The sequence below is a fragment of the Scyliorhinus torazame genome, chromosome 5 (genome assembly GCF_047496885.1).
Source record: "Scyliorhinus torazame isolate Kashiwa2021f chromosome 5, sScyTor2.1, whole genome shotgun sequence".
NCBI lineage: Eukaryota > Metazoa > Chordata > Chondrichthyes > Carcharhiniformes > Scyliorhinidae > Scyliorhinus > Scyliorhinus torazame.
In genome coordinates this window covers 100,078,710-100,097,099 of record NC_092711.1, presented here as the reverse complement: position 1 = coordinate 100,097,099, position 18,390 = coordinate 100,078,710, and the positions used below count along the sequence as shown (strand labels likewise).

Here is an 18,390-nt window from a genome sequence, read left to right as displayed (position 1 = left end):
AGGAAAAGGGTAAACTGATCGATACAGAAGGAAAAGGGGAAACTGATCGACACAGAAGGAAAAGGGGAAACTGATCGATACAGAAGGAAAAGGGGAAACTGATCGATACAGAAGGAAAAGGGTAAACTGATCGATGCAGAAGGAAAAGGGTAAACTGATCGATACAGAAGGAAAAGGGTAAACTGATCGATACAGAAGGAAAAGGGTAAACTGATCGACACAGAAGGAAAAGGGTAAACTGATCGACACAGAAGGAAAAGGGTAAACTGATCGATACAGAAGGAAAAGGGGAAACTGATCGATACAGAAGGAAAAGGGTCAACTGATCGATACAGAAGGAAAAGGGTAAACTGATCGACACAGAAGGAAAAGGATAAACTGATCGATACAGAAGGAAAAGGGTAAACTGATCGATACAGAAGGAAAAGGGTAAACTGATCGACACAGAAGGAAAAGGGTAAACTGATCGATACAGAAGGAAAAGGGTAAACTGATCGATACAGAAGGAAAAGGGTAAACTGATCGATACAGAAGGAAAAGGGTAAACTGATTGATACAGAAGGGAAAGGGTAAACTGATCGACACAGAAGGAAAAGGGTAAACTGATCGATACAGAAGGAAAAGGGTAAACTGATCGATACAGAAGGAAAAGGGTAAACTGATCGATACAGAAGGAAAAGGGTAAACTGATCGACACAGAAGGAAAAGGGGAAACTGATCGAAACAGAAGGAAAAAGGTCAACTGATCGATACAGAAGGAAAAGGGTAAACTGATCGATACAGAAGGAAAAGGGTAAACTGATCGATACAGAAGGAAAAGGGGAAACTTATTAACACAAAACAGACTTACCATTTCTCTTGGTTGATCAGGCTGTAAAAACATAATCCCTCTGGTACCCCTTCTTTGACAATTCTGATGGGAACCTTGCTTTGGGGATTCCAGTACTTGGCTGGCAACAGACCTTCTCCTCGGGTTTGAAGTACCTAAGTAGATCCTCCCTCAGTTTGAATAAACTGATTAGAACTCAATGGTTGGTCAATTTCATACCTGAATCGGTTTGATTGGGTTTCAACCATTTTGGTAAATGTCGCAGATCGGGATACAGTGGGAATGTTTAATGTATCCCTCCCATCATTGTGTGACCTTCCAGTTACAAATAAGGTTACCAAGTGTATGAAGACTTGTTGCTAACCATCAGATCAGATCATACATTCCTTCTCACAGAAGCTGTAATAGAATTTAAAACAGGCTTACACAGCTTTAGGTACAATCAAGTCTTTTAAAACAACCACTAACAGATTATTAAATCGTCAATTAAAATCAACTGAGGCACACTACTTAATTAATAATTTGTTTCTGACTAGTGAATAATTAATACACACATTGATTAATATAACCGATCAATTGCCGAATACAAAATGCCCTTTTCATTTAAATGTTAGTTTCAAAATGGCTTCCTTGATCTTATTAGCTTACTTCAGTAAATATAAAATGTAGCTCACCTGAAAATGAATCATTTACTGCCTCGTCCCACTTATATGTGTCTGTAAATATTTTTGCTCATCTCCCCCTGAATGCTTCAATGTCTTTGGCATTGGCCATTTTATCAAATGCAATTCTCTTTGAAAGTTCATCCACAACGATACAAACATCTCCAAGAGAGCCATCAATTTATTAGTCTCATCTACACTTTCCTTTCATTAAAATGTACATCAATCCCACATTGATATATTCCACTGAACTACACCCACAGTGAGGTATTCCAATTCCCATTCAGTAAGGTTATTTTTCCTTAACTTTATTCCTGCGCTCAATCACTTGCTCTTATATAATTTTACACATCCCATTAGATAGCTCATTCATGAGGCTTAGAGAAATGTTACTCTCCAGTATTCCTACTATCTTTAAAACAGGAATCAGACATTGTAATTTGATTCCAGGTATCAACAGTTTAGATGTTTTTTATTTTCAAAATGAGTTCAAATTCAATTTGCAGTATTGTGGGGCTGGCGGGTTTTCTTAATCTTCAATTTATTTCCCTATAGGAAACTTTCTTTTCCGATTCCCGGGAACCACCCAGACTGTTTGTCATCAGGTTTTGTTCTGAATATTTAATAATCCCTCTCAGCTTCAGGTATATCTCCCTTTCGAAGTTTGAAATAGAAAAGCTATAATTTTACTTTAGCAATTTTGGCAACAATTATGCCGACTTGCTGGTTTTAAATGGTATTTTTACATCAGAATCAGGAGTCTTGGCAATAGGTTTGGAGGCAAGTTCCATCTCAAGCTCTTTCTCTCAGAAAGTAACAAATGGCCTGAATGGTTAAGGCCAAAGTCTTTGAAAGGCAAAGCCTTGAGTTCAAATTGTCACCATGTTGTGATACTTGATGCCAGTTCTTGAATTCAGAAATAAAAGCCTTCTCGATCTCTTGCTGTAGCATCAGCACGAACCCTGGAAACCTGTTGAATCCACTTGGAATTGTCTGACAGCCCAATGGATTAATGTGTTCAGGAGAGCAACCAAGGATGAGAGAGCGGAAATAATCTCGAGTTAACGATGAGGTGTTATTGTTCAGTGGTTACGTTCCCATCTGAGTCAGGATGATGTGGGTTCAACTTCAACTCCAGAAACCTGACCATAAAATCCGGCTGGTATTCCGATGCTGTACTGAGGGAATACAGCACTGTACTGAGGGAATACAGCACTGTACAGAGGGAATACAGCACTGTACAGAGGGAATACAGCACAGTACTGAGGGAATACAGCACTGTACAGAGGGAATACAGCACTGTACTGAGGGAATACAGCACTGTACAGAGGGAATACAGCACTGTACTGAGGGAATACAGCACTGTACAGAGGGAATACAGCACTGTACTGAGGGAATACAGCACTGTACTGAGGGAATACAGCACTGTACAGAGGGAATACAGCACTGTACAGAGGGAATACAGCACTGTACAGAGGGAATACAGCACTGTACTGAGGGAATACAGCACTGTACTGAGGGAATACAGCACTGTACTGAGGGAATACAGCACTGTACAGAGGGAATACAGCACTGTACAGAGGGAATACAGCACTGTACAGAGGGAATACAGCACTGTACTGAGGGAATACAGCACTGTACAGAGGGAATACAGCACTGTACTGAGGGAATACAGCACTGTACAGAGGGAATACAGCACTGTACAGAGGGAATACAGCACTGTACTGAGGGAATACAGCACTGTCTTTCTGAGAAAACCTTCCAATATAACCCCATCTGCTCTTGCAGCTAGACGTAAAAGTTCCCTTGATGATATTTCGAAGGAAGTTCTCTCGGGTGAACTGCTCAATATAAAGCCCTCGGTGATGAGCACTGAACAGATAATCTGGTCATAATCATAGTTCTGTTTTGAACTCACTTTCTTGCTTCACAGATGCTGCCTGACCTGCTGAGTATTTCCAGCATCTTATTTGTGATTGTAGGAGCCTGTTGTACACAATCTGGCTGCTGCATTTCCTACATTACAACAGTGACTACACTTCAAAAGAACCTCATTGTCTGGAAAGCACTTTGGGACATCCTGGAAGTTTTGAGAGGTGCTACATAAATCCAAGTGTTCCATTAACAAAGGAAAAAAGACCCAACAATGGAACAGTCGGTAACAGGATATCAATCAGTCCCCTCTTATCTTACAGAAATCAAGGACTCCAACACTGTGTTTAATGCAATTCATGTCCATTCTGATCATCCCATTAACTGGGCTGGAGTTTAACATCAAGGGAAATAAATCTGTACTGTCAGAATGAACATGGTTCATTCCTGGGTGTAGGAATCCAATCCCTGTAATCACATGTGAACTCTCTGGTGACTCAGACGAGCGGATGGCTGAGTGAATCCTCTGCTACACATGGGGCAGGTGAACGGCTTCTCCCCCGAATGGATTCGCTGGTGGTTCATCAACTCCCTTCTGCTTTTAAAGCTCTTCTCACAGTCAGAACAATGAAATGCTCTCTCATCAGTGTGAACAAGTGTATGTGTCCCAAGCTGCGATTTTGCAGCGAATCCCTTCCCACACGCAGCACAGGTAAAGGGTTTCTCTCCATTGTGAATTCGCTGGAGATTCAGAAAATTAGGTAAATTAGTGAAACTCTTCTCACACTCCTTGCAGGTGAAGGCTTTCTCTTCAGTGTGAACACACTGGTGTCTAAGAAGATGTGATGATCTAATAAATCCCTTCCCACACACACAGCAGACATACGGCCTCTCACCAGTGTGGACACGCTTGTGTAGAATGAGGTGGGAAGAACAAGTGAATCTCTGCCCGCACTCAGAGCAGTAGAATGGTCGCTCTCCAGTGTGAACCTGTAGATGTTCAGTGAGGTGGGATGAACACCGGAAGCTCTTCCCATACTGAGAGCAATCGTAGGGTTTCTCTCCAGTGTGAACTCGGTGGTGTGTCATTAGGCTGGATGACTGAGTGAATTCCTTTCCACAGGTGGAGCAAGTGAACAACTTCTCTCTAGTGTGACTGCGTTTATGAGTTTCTAGTGCAGATGGGAAGCTGAAACCCTTCCCACATTTCCACGGTTTCACCATGGTGTCACTGGATTGGATAATCAGTTAAAGCCTCGTTGACACAAGGAATAATTGTACGGTGTCTCCCCGCTGTGAATGATATGATTTTTTTTCAGGTTGTGTAATAGTTGAAGCCCTTTCCATAGTCAGTTCACTGGAACTCTCTCACTTGGGTGTGTGTCAGTGTGGCTCTCGGTGCTTTTCCAGTCACACTGATAATTCAGATCCTTTCCTACATCAAAGGCTGGTGATTTTCAACTTATCGTGAATGTGTGAAATCCTCTCCTTCCAATCCCCTGTAAAAGGAGTTGACTATGGAATTTCTATGGAATATTCTTCTCTCTCTTATTTCCCCAAATATGTTGCCCAATCAAAGTAAAAGAAGGCAAAATCACAACAAAAACAAGGAAAACTTTTTAACTAAACCAGAATGTTGTTTTCAGTGTCTCAGAAGCACTCTGCACCCTGAGGTACCAACAGTTGTGGAAGGTGTCAAGTGTACTGGAGGACACCTCATGTTTCCATTCCAGGGCCCCCTGAACATGGACAAGACCACAGAAGAGAGGCGAGCAGCCAGAGGAAGCCCTACATTCTCCCCCCATAGGGATCTACAAATTGGTGTTTTAAACAGATCAGGAGCAGACCAGCCGCTCCGACTAGCCCAGACCCCTCTGTGCAGCAAAGATGATCTTCTCAAAGAACATCCTGCCTAAGCCCACTCCCCTACCCTATCCCCATTATCCCACCTAACCTGCAGATCTTTGGGTTGTGGGAGGACATCAGAGCACCGGAAGAAACCCAGGCAGACACGGAGAATGTGCAAACTTCACAACGACAGCCACCCAAGTTCGGATTCGAATCTGGGTCTCAGTCGCTGTGAGGCAGTTCCAATTAACAATTTTAAACTATTCTGAGGTGTATTCGTTCCGGGTACTAGGACCCAGTTGAAAAAGAGACCCTGAAAGTTCTGCCCATTCTCTCTTACGTCACCCAGACGCCATCGCATGCGCTCTTCCTTTCTCTGAACCATCATGGCGGCTGTTCACCTGGCCCTGATCCTAGGGTCAGGAACCGGACCAACAAACTCGCTCCGGCAGCGTCTTATTTAGGGTTTGCGGCGTTCACTGAGGAGTTGAGAAACTCTCCCCGTCCAGAGCTGGCTCCATCGCTCCCCCTGGGATTCCATATCCTGACCAGTTTACTGCAGCCCATCTACATCACCGCTTCCCGGTCCTCTCCGACTCGGAACAGAGGAGCCATCCAGAATGCCCCGCGGCTGGCTGGGCCTGGAGCATGCGGAATGAGCCAGTTGCATCGAGCGGTCTCTGGGCCGCGGGGGATTGTGGGAACTATGGCCATCATTCATCAGCTCCAGTAGGAAAATTTAATTTAATTTAAATTTTAATAAAAAATAATCTTTACTGTCACAAGTAGGCGTATATTAAAACTGCAATAAAGTTACTATGAAAAGCCCCTAGTCCCCACATTCCGGCGCCTGTTCAGGTACACAGAGGGAGAATTCAGAATAGAACAAAGGAAAGCACAGGAACAGGCCCTTCGGCCCTCCAAGTTCGTGCTGACCATGCTACCTGTCTAAACTAAAATCTTCTACACTTCCTGGGTCCATATCCCTCTATTCCCATCCAATTCACCTAACAAGCACGTCTTTCGGGACTTATGGGAGGAAACTTTAGCACCCGAAGAAACCGGGACCGGGTTTGAATTTGGCCTTGGATGACTGTCAGTATGGAGTTTGTGCGTTCTCCCCAAATCTGTGTGGGTTTCCTGCGGGTGCTGCCACAGTCCAAAGATGTACAGGTTAGGTGGTGTTATGGGGATAGGGTGAGGTTATGGGCCTAGCTAGCGCACTTTTTCAGGCATATAGTGTAATCCTGAGCGACCGAATGGCCTCCTTCTGCACTTTAGGGATTCTATGGATTCTAGTGCCATCATGTCGATGGGAAATAGGAGGGGCCAAGGATAGATCCTTGGGGGACACCATGTTGGTGAGGAAAGGGAGTTTGGAGATGGGGTGGTACTTTGCAGGAAGTTGGGGTCAAAGGTTGTTTTCTCAGGAAAGGTGAAGATCGTGTATTTAAAAGTGAGAGGGGCAAAGCCAGAAGCGAGAGAGAACTGTTAACGATATCAATTAATGTGGGGAAGTTGGATGGTCAGCGGTTTAGTGAGAATTGGGTCAAGGGAGCAGAAGGCAGGTCTTGTAATCAAGATGAGATTGAACAGGACATGACAGGAGATCGGAGAGCAACCGGAGATAGATCCGAGTTCACACTCACACAAGGGGGATTTTTATAGACAGTTTGGCCCGGTGGAGCTAGTGGAAGGGAGGGGAGCAGCTGATCAGCATGTCCACTCACTGTAATTACTTGTGAATTCGCTGGTGTCTCATCAGGTTGGATGACTGTGTGAATCTCTTCCCACACTTGGGGCAGGTGTACGGCCTCTCCCTAGTGTGAACTCGCTGATGTGCCAGCAGGCTGGATGACTGAGTGAATGTCTTCCCACACTGGGAGCAGGTGAACGGTCTCTCCCCAGTGTGAGTTCGCTGGTGTACAGTGAGGTCAGATGATGTCTTGAACCCAGTTCCGCAGTAAGAGCACTGGAACGGTTTCTCATCAGTCTGAATACGCTGATGACGCATCAGTTCCCCGGAACTTTTAAAGCACTTCTCACAGTCTGGGCATTTAAAAGGTTTCTCATCAATGTGAACACGTTTATGGTGGAGCAGTTCCCGGGAACTTTTGCAGCACTTCCTGCAGTCTGTGCATTTAAATGGTCTCTTGTCATTGTGAACACTCTGATGATTCAGCAGAGTGGATAACTGAGTGAATCCCTTCCCACACTCAGAGCAGGTGAAAGGTCTCTCCCCAGTGTGACTGCGCTGGTGTGTCCGCAGGTTTGATGACCTACTGAACCCACTGCCACACAGGGAGCAGGTGAAAGGCCTCTCCTCAGTGTGAGTGCGTTGGTGTTCACGGAGTTGAGATGACTGCTTGAACCCAGTCCCACGGTGAGTGCACCTAAACGGTCGCTCGTTGGTGTGAGCTCGTTGATGGAGTATCAGGTCCCGGGAACATTTATAGCACTTCCCACAATCTGGACATTTAAATGGTCTCTTGTCCGTATGAACTCCCTCGTGCGGCATTAAGTCAGATGACCAAGTGAATCCCTTCCCACACCCTCAGCAAATAAATGGTCTCTTCCCAGTGTGAACTAGCTGGTGTCTCAGCAGGTTGGACGACTGAGCAAATCCCTTCCCACAGAGGGAGCAGTTGAATGGTTTCTCCCCGGTGTGCACTCGCTGGTGTTGCAGCAGGCTGGATGATCGAGAGAATCTCTTCGCACAATCAAAGCAAGTGAATGACCTCTCCCCAGAGTGTCTGTGATGATAAATTTCCAGTTGAGATGTGGATCTGAATCCCTCCTCACATTCCCATGGTTTCTCCTCACTGAGAACCGTGCTTTTTCCTTCTATGTTCAAAATTCACCGATGTTCAGGTTGCAACAAATTGGGCGATCCTCAGATCCTGATGCAATGTTTGGTTTGAGTTTCCTGACTGCAAATCTTCCCCTTGTAACACTCTGTCAAACTGATTTAAAACAAAAAAAAGGGAGTGAGAGTGAACCCACAAAAACACAAAGGCAGATTGTAAAATTGACCTCAATTAATCTGGTCATTTGTGGGGCCGGCACTGGGAAAAAGTGACCATGAAAACTTGCTGGATTGTCATAAAAACCGAACTGGCTCACAATTGTCCTTCAGGAAAGGCAACCTGCCACATGACCTTCACCCACCTTTGCAAGAACACAAGAAACAGGAGCAGCAGTAGACCATTCGGCCCGTTGAACCTGTTCTGCCATTGAACACGATTGTGGCTGATCTTGGTCTTCCATTCCCCTTTCCCGCCAGCTCCCCATCTCCTTGACTTCCTGAGAGACCAAAAATCTCACCATCTTAACCTTAAATATATTCAGTGATGGAGTATCCACAATCCTCTGTGCTAGGGAATACATGTGACAAGAAAGACAGAGAGGGAGAGAAAAAGAGTGAATCGTGGTGCAGAGACAGAAATGATGAGGGAAAGGGAGAGAGAGAAGGGAGTGGGAGTGACAGGGGCAATGGAGAGGTATTTTCTCAACTTACAACAGAATCACAATTTGACAGAATCTCCTAAACCCTGAACCTCCGCCACCTGGATGGACCAGGACAGCAGATGTGTGTGAACATCACGACCTGCAAGTTCCCTTCCAAGACATGTCTGAACTTGTCTGACATCCAGTACTGGAGGAGCAGAAATTTCCTCCATTTAAATATTGAGAAGTTTAAACCCATTCACTTCCGTCCCCTCGACAAACCCCATCCCTGTCTGTCCCTGCCAAATGTCTGAGGCTGAAGCAAACTGTTCACAACAATGGTGAAATATTGCACCCCAGATGAGCTCCCAAACACATATCCACATTATCATCAAGATCACCTATTTTGTAATGTTTCTCTGAAAAGTCTTAATATTTTATTCTGTTCAAGGCACAATATAAATACGAATTATTGTCACAGCTCTGGATACGTATCATTGTTCTTCCCCATAAATAACAATTTGTAACTCAGAGTGAAACAGTTTGATGACATTCTGACATGAAGAACCATTTTTTAAAATGTTGCCCCCAACAATGATGGCGACTGAGCCTGCAGTCTGCTCCAATAAAGATATGTTGGGCGCGCGTGTACGCAATTAAAAAGGTGTGCGCATGCGCATTGCTGCCAGTGCGGAACAAAGATGGCGGCCGCTTCGTTTTCCCACCCATTTCAGTGTTATATGCTCCGCTCAGGTCACCTGGTAGTGGTAGGTTATTTTTCCGGGTTTCCTGTTTCTATAATATGTTTACGAAGTGTGCCTAACGACCGGGCTGATCCCACTGACCTGCCATTCCCACCTTTACGGATTGTGTATCGGAGAAAGAACCTTCTTCACGTCGCCATTAATCAAACTGCGCATGCTTCACTCAGCCCAGTCCCGCCCCCCCCATTCACTGTGATTGGTTGGAGGACCAGCTGCTCCAGTTCGGGCCTGCTGCTTCCATTGGTCCGGACATGCCGTCAATCATTCCCCGGGCATTGTGAGGTATCAGGTGAGGGGTCCATCAGAGTCACCATGGTTTTGTGAAGGGTAAATCGTGTTTGAATCATTTGTTGAAGTTCTTCGAAGATGTAACAAGCCAAATGGATATTGGGGGTAATGTAGATGTATTTGGACTTCCATAATACATTTGATAAGGTGCCACACAAAAGGTTATAAACAAGGGGGTTGACAGGTAATGTAATATATTATCTTTTTTAGTGTCATAAGTGGGCTGACATTAACACTGCAATCAAGTTACTGTGAAAATCCCCTAGTCGCCACATTCTGGCGTCTGTTCGGGTACACCGAGAGAGAATTCAGAATGTCCAAATAACCTCACAGCACGTCTTTTAGGATTTGTGGGAGGAAACCGGAGCAGCCGGAGGAAACCCACGCAGACAAGGTGAGAACGTACGGACTCCGCACAGACAGTGACCCAAGCCGGGAAACAAACCCGGGTCAATGCTAACCACTGTGCTACTGTGCCGTCCTTAAAATAAAGAAAAGGCACCTCTGGATTTCGAACCCAGGATTTCCTGTTTACTAGTCAGGCGCTTTAACCAATAATGATATCGCTTGGATAGAGGATTGGCTAACCAACCGACAGTAGAGTGAGGATTAATCTGTCTTTTTCTGGTAGGCAAGCTGTAACCAGTGGTGTGCCTCAGGGTTTGGTTCTCAGGCCCCAGTTATTTACAACCTATATTAATGATTACGGGACAGATAGAATAGACAGTATCCAAATTTGTAGATAACACTGAAATGGGTGGGAAAACAAGTTGCAGGAGGAAATATGAAATAAACTAATGGATATGCATAGGTTGGGTGAGTGGGCCAAAATTGAATAAAAAGGCAACATATTATCTAAATGAAGAGAAACTTCAAAATGCTTTTGTACAGCGGGATCTTGGTGTCCTCCCATCCATTCTTCTCACCCACTTCCCAACCCTCTTCCATCCACTGACTCTGTTGACACCTCCTGCTACCTTGGGAAAGAGGGCAGAATAATCAAAGCCCCCTCCCACCCGAGTTATCAGGTGGCACAGTAACACAATGGTTAGCACTGTTGTTTCACGGCGCCAGGGACCTGGGTTCGATTCCCAGCTTGGGTCACTGTGTGGAGTCTGCACGTTCTCCCCGTGTCTGCGTGGGTTTCCTTCGGGTGCTCCGGTTTTCCTCCCACAAGCTCCGAAAGACGTGCTCGTTAGGTGAATTGAACATTCTGAATTCTCCCTCAGTGTAACCGAACAGGTGCCGGAGTGTGGCAACTAGGGGATTTTCACTAACTTCAGTGAAGTGTTAAGCCTACTTGTCCCACTAATAAAGATTATTATTATGTTTATTTCAAGGAAGATGGAGTCTAATAGCAAAGTGGTGTTGCTGCAACTGCACAAGCAGCCAGTGAGGCCACGTTTAGAACACTCTACAGTCTTGATCACCTTCTTTAAGGAAAGATGAGGGACTGCCAAATGAGGAAAGAATTCTCTCAAACTGCTGAATCTTGGAATTATTTACCCCAGGTAACGTGGAGGCAGAGTCCTTGATCAGTTGCAAGGCTGAGATTGAGATGTTTTTAATCGGTTGGGGAATTAAGGGGAATAGAGAGAAGGTAGGAAAGTGGACTTAGTGAGTGTTAGAAAAGCTCTGATCTCATTAAATTGTGGAGCAGCTCAAAGGCTGAATGGCTAACTCCTGTCCCTATTTCTTCTGGTCTATTCTGTTTGTCGGTAAAGATTTACAGTATCTGTGTGACTGGAGAAGCACTGAGATATATAAAATCCTGGTTAGACACCACCTGGACTGCTATCATTTAAATTTTAAAAAATGCTGGAAATCTTCAGCATATCGGGCAGCGTCTGTGGAGAGAAACAGAGTTAATGTTTCAGGTCAGCATGATCTTTCATTAGATCAAGAATAGTGTTCCCATTAGGGACAAAGGGGCAATCTGTGGGTGGAGCCAGAGGACATTGGTTGGGTGTTGAACAAGTACTTCACATCTGTCTTCACCCAAGAGAATGAGGAGGCAGATATGGAACTCGGACAGCGAGACTGAGGTTCCTGAGCAAATTGACGTGGGGAATGACATAGTGTTGGCAGGCTTAAAAGTGGACGAATCTCCAAGTCTGGATGAACTGTGTCCCAGGATGCTGTGAGAGATGAGGGAGGAGATTGCAGGAGTTCTGACCCAAATTTTTAATTCCTCTCTGGCCACGGAGAGGGGCCAGAGGACTGGAGAAAAGCTATTTAAGAAAGGTTGTCGAGATAAGCCAGGGAACTACAGACCAGTTAGTCTTACGTCAGTGGTAGGGAAAATATTGGAGAAAATTCAGAAGGAGAGAGACTTATCTTCACTTGGAGGGCAAGATTTGATCAGGAATAGTCAGCGTGGCATTGTCAGAGAGAAGTTATGCCTAACAAATTTTGAATTGATTTTTTATGTGACCGGCTGTGTTGATGCAGTTTGCTGGATTTCAGCAAAGCCTTTGACAAGATCCCAAACAAGAGACTTTATAAAGAAGGCAAAAGCTCATGGGATAGAGGTAACATGATAAGGTGGATTCAAAATTGACTTAGCTGTCGCAGCCAGAGGGTGATGACAGATGGCTGCTTTAGTGACTGGAAGCCAGTGTCGAGTGGCACACCACCGGGATCCAGCAGAGTAAGAATGGAGGGAGCATGTGTGGGATGGAGATTTGCAGCTTTTGGGGAATAAGAGAGGAAAGAATGTTCCATAGGAACTAGAATTATCTGTTCTGAGTTTCTACCCTGTACTGACAGCGATGAATTTTCTAAATTGTTTTTACAGGATATTAGATGAGGAAGAATTACAAACAGAAGTCTCAAACGTCACGGCTCGATCTGACAGTCACTCGATTCCCTGGAACCTGAATATCATCGGCCTTTGAGTCTAGAAGGAGAAATATTCGTCCGAACTGTCAGCTTCTAAAGGTTTCAAACATCAGTGCGACTGGAAAAGCAACGAGATACGTGCAACATACACCCGAGTGAGAGCGTTCCAGTAAACTGACTGTGGAAACATCAGTGTGACTGGAAAAGCACCGAGACCCACACAACACACACCCGAGTGAGAGTGTTCCAGTAAACTGACTGTGGAAACATCAGTGCGACTGGAAAAGCACCGAGACCCACACAACACACACCCGAGTGAGAGTGTTCCAGTGAACTGACTGTGGAAGGATCAGTGTGGCTGGAAAAGCAATGAGATACACACAGCACACACCTGAGAGAGAGTGTGCCTGACTGTGGAAAGATCTTTCACCAGTTACACATCCTGACAAAACATCACACCATTCACAGCGGGGAGAGACTGCACCCGTGCTCTGTGTGTGGACGAGGCTTCAACTGATCATCGAACCTGGAGAGATACAAGTTGACCAGCACTATGGAGAAACCGTGGAAATGTGGGGACTGTGGGAAGGGATTCAAAGCTCCGTCTGAGGTGGAAATACATAGGCGCAGTCACACTGGAGAGAGGCCGTTCACCTGCTCTGACTGTGGGAAGGGGTTCAGTGATTCATCCAACCTGCTGATGCACCAGCGAGTTTACACCGGGGTGAGGCCATACACCTGCTGTGATTGTGGGAAGAGATTCAGTCGATCATCCAACTTGCAGTCACACTAGCGAGTCCACACTGGTGAGAGGCCGTTCACCTGCTCTGAATGTGGGAAGACGTTCACTCTGTTATCCCATTTGCAGACACACCAGAGAGTTCACACGGGGAGAAGCCATTCACCTGCTCCCAGTGTGACAAAGGATTTACTAATTCATCCAATCTACAGAAACATCAACGGGTTCACACGGGGGAGAGGCCATTTATCTGCTCTCAGTGTGGGAAGGGATTCACTCAGTTAACCCACTTACTGACACACCAGCCGGTTCACACTGGAGAGAGGCCGTTCACCTGCTCAGAATGTGGGAAGGGGTTCATTCAGTTGTCCAAGCTGCTAATATACCAACGAGTTCACAATGGGGAGAGGCCATTCACTTGCTCCGAATGTGGGAAGGGATTCACTCAGTCCTCCACCCTGCTCTCTCACCAGCGAATTCACACTGGGGAGAGACCATTCACCTGCCCTGCATGTGGAAATGGATTCAGAGATTCATCCACCCTGTTGAAACACCAGCGAGTTCACACTGGGGAGAGGCCATTCCTCTGCTCTCAGTGTGGGAAGGGATTCACTCAGTCATCTAGCCTGCTGACACATCAGAGAGTTCACACCGGGGAGAGGCCATTCACCTGTTCTGTTTGTGGGAAGGGATTCACACAGTCAGCCAACCTGCAGACACATCAGCGAGTTCACATGCGATTACAGGGGTTGGATTCTGCTGTTATTGCTGCTGTTAATCACATCCAGGACTGACATGCTCACAGTTGGTGAAGCGGGAGGGTTTCTTTCTGCTGGTCGGTCTCCCGACTTTGCTTCCAGTGGGCTGATGTTGAGTCTTAAGAGCACATTCCCACTGAAATATCCACAAAAGCTGGTGAAGGACACTTATTTCATCCCGTGTAGGGTTCAATTCTGGCCTTGGGTGATTGCCTGAGTGGAGTTTGCACTTTATGGGTTTTCTCCAAGTGATCCAGTTCCTTCCCATAGTCCACATGTGCAGGTTAGGTGGATTGGCCACTCTTTTGAGGTCCACCAACCATGCTAAATTGCCTCTTAAGTGTCCAAGGATGTGCAGGTTGGGTGATTGGCCATGCTAAATTGCCCATTTGTGTCTAAAGATGTGTAGGTTTGGTTATTGGGATAGGGTGGGTGAGTCGATTCGGGTGGAGTGCTCTTTCAGAGGGTCGGTGCAGACTTGATGGGCCAAATGGCTTCTGAGGGTGAGCTGTGAGGAGCATGCAGAGATGCTTCAGCAGGATTTTGACAAGCTGAGTGTGTGATGCATTCATGGCAGATGCAGTATAATGTGGATGGCCGCTTCAGTAGCAAAAATAGGAAGGCAGATTATTATTTGAATGGGTGTAATTTGAGAGAGGTGGATCCTCAGCGAACCCTTGGTGTCCTTGTGCATCAGTCGCTGAAAGTAGGCACACAGGTACAGCAGGCAGGAAAGAAGGCAAATGGTATGTTGGCCTTCATAACGGGAGGAATAGAGGTGTTTTACTGCAGTTTTATAGGGCATTGGTGAGGCCACACCTGGAGTATTTTGTTCAGTTTTGGTATCCTTATCTGAGGAAGCATGTTCTTGCTTTGGAGGGAGTGCAGTGAAGTTTCACCAGGCTGATTCCTGGGATGGTGGGACTCATATGAGGAGAGACTAAGTCGGTTAGGATTATATTTATTGGGGTTTAGAAGAGTGAGAGGGGATCTCATCGAAACTTACAAAATTCTAAAAGGATTAGACAGGGTAGATTCAGAAAGAATGGTCCCGATGGTGGTGGAGTCCAGACCTAGGGGTCATAGTTTGAGGATAAGGGGTAAACGTTTTCGGACTGAGGCGAGGAAAGATTCCTTCACCCAGAGTTGTGAATCTGGAATTCGCTGTCACAAAAGTTGTTGAGGCCAAAACATTGTGTAATTTCAAGAAGGAATTCGATATAGCTCTTGGGGCTAAGTGGATCAAGGCATATAGGGGGAAAATGGGATCAGGGTATTGAACTTGATGATCAGCCATGATCAGAATGAATGATGGAGCTGGCTCAAAGGGCCTGTTTTACTGCAATTGTGTAGGGCCTCCTGCTGCTTCTATTTTCTATGTCAATAGAACGGTATGTTGGCCTTCACAGTGGGAGGAATAGAGATGTTTCCCACCAGTACAGGTAGTTCTAAAATAAATACATTTGTCTCTGTTCCATTGAGTCTGCAGCCAGTTGGCTCAATTAGTCTGTGTCAGTATTTATGCTCCACATGAGCCTCCACCCACCCCTCTTCATCTCTCCCCATCAGCATCTCCTTTTAGTCCTTTCTCCCTCATGTATGTCTCCAGCTTCTCCCTCAATGTATTAATGCTGTTCACCTCAACCACTCGCTGTGGTGGTGAGCTCCACATTATCACCATTCACTGGGGAAAGAGGTTTCTCCTGAAATTTTGATTGGATTGTTGAACCCCTGCATAATCGTGTTACATCAAGTCACCCTTCAGTCTTCTCCTTTCTAGAGAAAAGCAGTCCCAGTCTTTCCTGAGGATTAAAATGCTCTGTTCTGGTATATTCTTGGAATCTTTGTTGCTCCTTTTCCAGAGCCTCTATTTCCTTTCCTAAATGGAGATCATCAATATTGACAATAGTGTTCCCAGTGTTGTCTAGCCCTGGATCTAAACAAGTTGAATATAACTCCCTACTTTTCAATTCGATCCCTCTAGAATGGAACCCTATATATGGGCCCCACACTTTAGGAAAGATGTGAAGTTCTCGGAGAGGGTGCAGAGGAGATTTATGAGAATGGGACCAGGGATGAGGGACTTCAGTGAGCTGGGGAGACTGGAGCAGCTGCAATTGTTATTTTGAGATCAGTCATGAGATCAGAGGAGGTCATTCAGCCTATTGATTCCCTGTTGGCTCCCTGGAGCAAACTAGTCAGTTCCATCTATCCCTGTAGCCCTGCAGGTTTAGATCCCCAGATGCCCATTTGGTTTCCATTTGAAATCTTCTATTGTCTTCATGTCCACCCTCCTCACAGGCAGTTCCAGGTCATTACCATTCGCTGCATTAAAATATTCTCCCTCACATTCCCTCTGCATCTTTTACCCAAAACCTGTTGCTCTTTCCAAGAGCCGGTGCAGACTCGATGGGCCGAATGGCTTCCTTCTGCACTGTAAATTCTATGAAATCTGTATCCCCCTCATTTTTGGCCCTTCAGCGAATGGGAACAGCTTTTCTTTATCCACCTTATCTGAACCTGTCATAATCTTGTCCACCTCTATCAACTCTCCCCTCAACCTCCTTTGCTCCATTGTGAACATCCCCAGCCTGACATCGACCATAAAGAACAAAGAGAATAAGTTAATGTCTGAAATCACATAGGAACGTTCAATTTCTGTTTTAAAGATATTGTGAATATATTGTCCTGGACAATAAATGAATTGGAATACTTTCCCTCGGGTGTGTCTGAATGAGATATATCAATCTGGTATTCACCTAAATTCCAGTGAATGTCTGGAACGTGTAGATGGGATGAATGAGTTGATCACTTTCTCTTGGAAATGTTTACATCCTTGTCCATGAACTTTGTTATAAAGAAATCCAGGCGCAACATAAAATATCAGCACCGTAACAGGGGGAGATAAGAAAGACAGACTCACTTTGGTCTTTTCATCAGCACATCTGAGAGTTCAGAATGTGTGACATGATTTTGGGATAGCGGTGTGAGTGTGCAGATGTGATTTGTTACTTGTGAAAAACAGCAAGTTTAAATTCATGGTGAAATGAATTTAATTCATTTCATTTCATGGCAGCTGAAATGGTGGGTAGCACGGTAGCATTGTGGATAGCACAATTGCATCACAGCTCCAGAGTCTCAGGTTCGATTCCGGCTTGGGTCACTGTCTGTGCGGAGTCTGCACATTCTCCCCGTGTGTGCGTGGGTTTCCTCCGGGTGCTCCGGTTTCCTCCCACAGTCCAAAGATGTGCAGGTTAGGTGGATTGGCCGTGATAAATTGCCCTTAGTGTCCAAAATTGCCCTAAGTGTTGGGCGGGGTTACTGGGTTATGGGGATAGAGTGGAGGTGTTGACCTTGGGTAGGATGCTCTTTCCAAGAACCTTGCAGACTCGATGGGCCGAATGGCCTCCTTCTGCTCTGTAAATTCTATGATATGAAATGGTTAATGTGTCCAAGGGATTGAGACAACATTGTGACATCATCAAGGCATTGACACACACTCCAGAGAGAAACTGACTTTAATACAATCAATGGAGATGGTGCTTCTACCCAGAGTGTAATGGTAATGCTGCTGCACTTTGATACTACTGCTCAGACATTAGACTGTGTCAGCTCTTATTTATACTGAATAAAATCTAACCACTGCCACCAATAAGGGTTATCACTGTGAATCGTTTCAGAGTTTGGGAAAGCGGGGGTGTTGAGGATCAATACAAATTAGGAGCATGAGTCAGCCATTCGGCCCCTCGAGCCTGCTCCACCATTCAATGAAATCAGGGCTAATCTGATTGTGGTCTCAACTCCACTTTCCTTCTCCACCCTTTCACTCCCTTGTCAGTCAAGAATCAAACAAATTCAGACTTGAAGGATTCAGTGACCCTGCCTCCACCACCCTCTGGGGAACAGACCCACAGTCATCAGGGGGCAAAATTATCATCAGCATTTTAAATGGGAGACCCCTGATTTGCAAACGGTATCCCCTTGTCTCTGCCACAAGGGGAAACATCCTCTCAGCATTCTCTCTGTCAATTCGCTCAGTGTCTCGTGTTCAAATAAGATCATCTCTCATTCTTCTAAACTGCAATGGATACAGGCCCAACCTGTCAAACCTTTCCTCAGAGGATAACCCCTTCATTCCAGGATTCTGGTGAGTCAACCTTCTCACTACTGCTTCTAATGCACTTATCTCATTTCTGAAATACGGAGACCCAAACTTACACCGTGCTTTAGATATGGGTGGGGGTGGGGGGTACTCTCAGCCTATGCTGGGCTGGAGAATCGTCAGGCAGGGCTCAAATCGTGCGTCGCCGGTCTGCCGATTCTCCGAAGAGATTTTCTGCCC

At 45.5% G+C, this 18,390-nt stretch overlaps 1 long non-coding RNA gene across 1 annotated transcript in view; it reads left to right on the top strand.

Annotated features, from left to right (window-relative positions):
* Positions 1 to 17,703, top strand: part of LOC140419173 (uncharacterized) — a 37,821-nt gene extending 20,118 nt beyond the window's left edge. The window contains exon 2 of the long non-coding RNA XR_011945579.1: positions 12,508 to 17,703. This is a non-coding gene — a long non-coding RNA (uncharacterized lncRNA). The remainder of the gene's footprint in view (positions 1 to 12,507) is intronic.
* Positions 17,704 to 18,390: the final 687 nt, after the last annotated feature.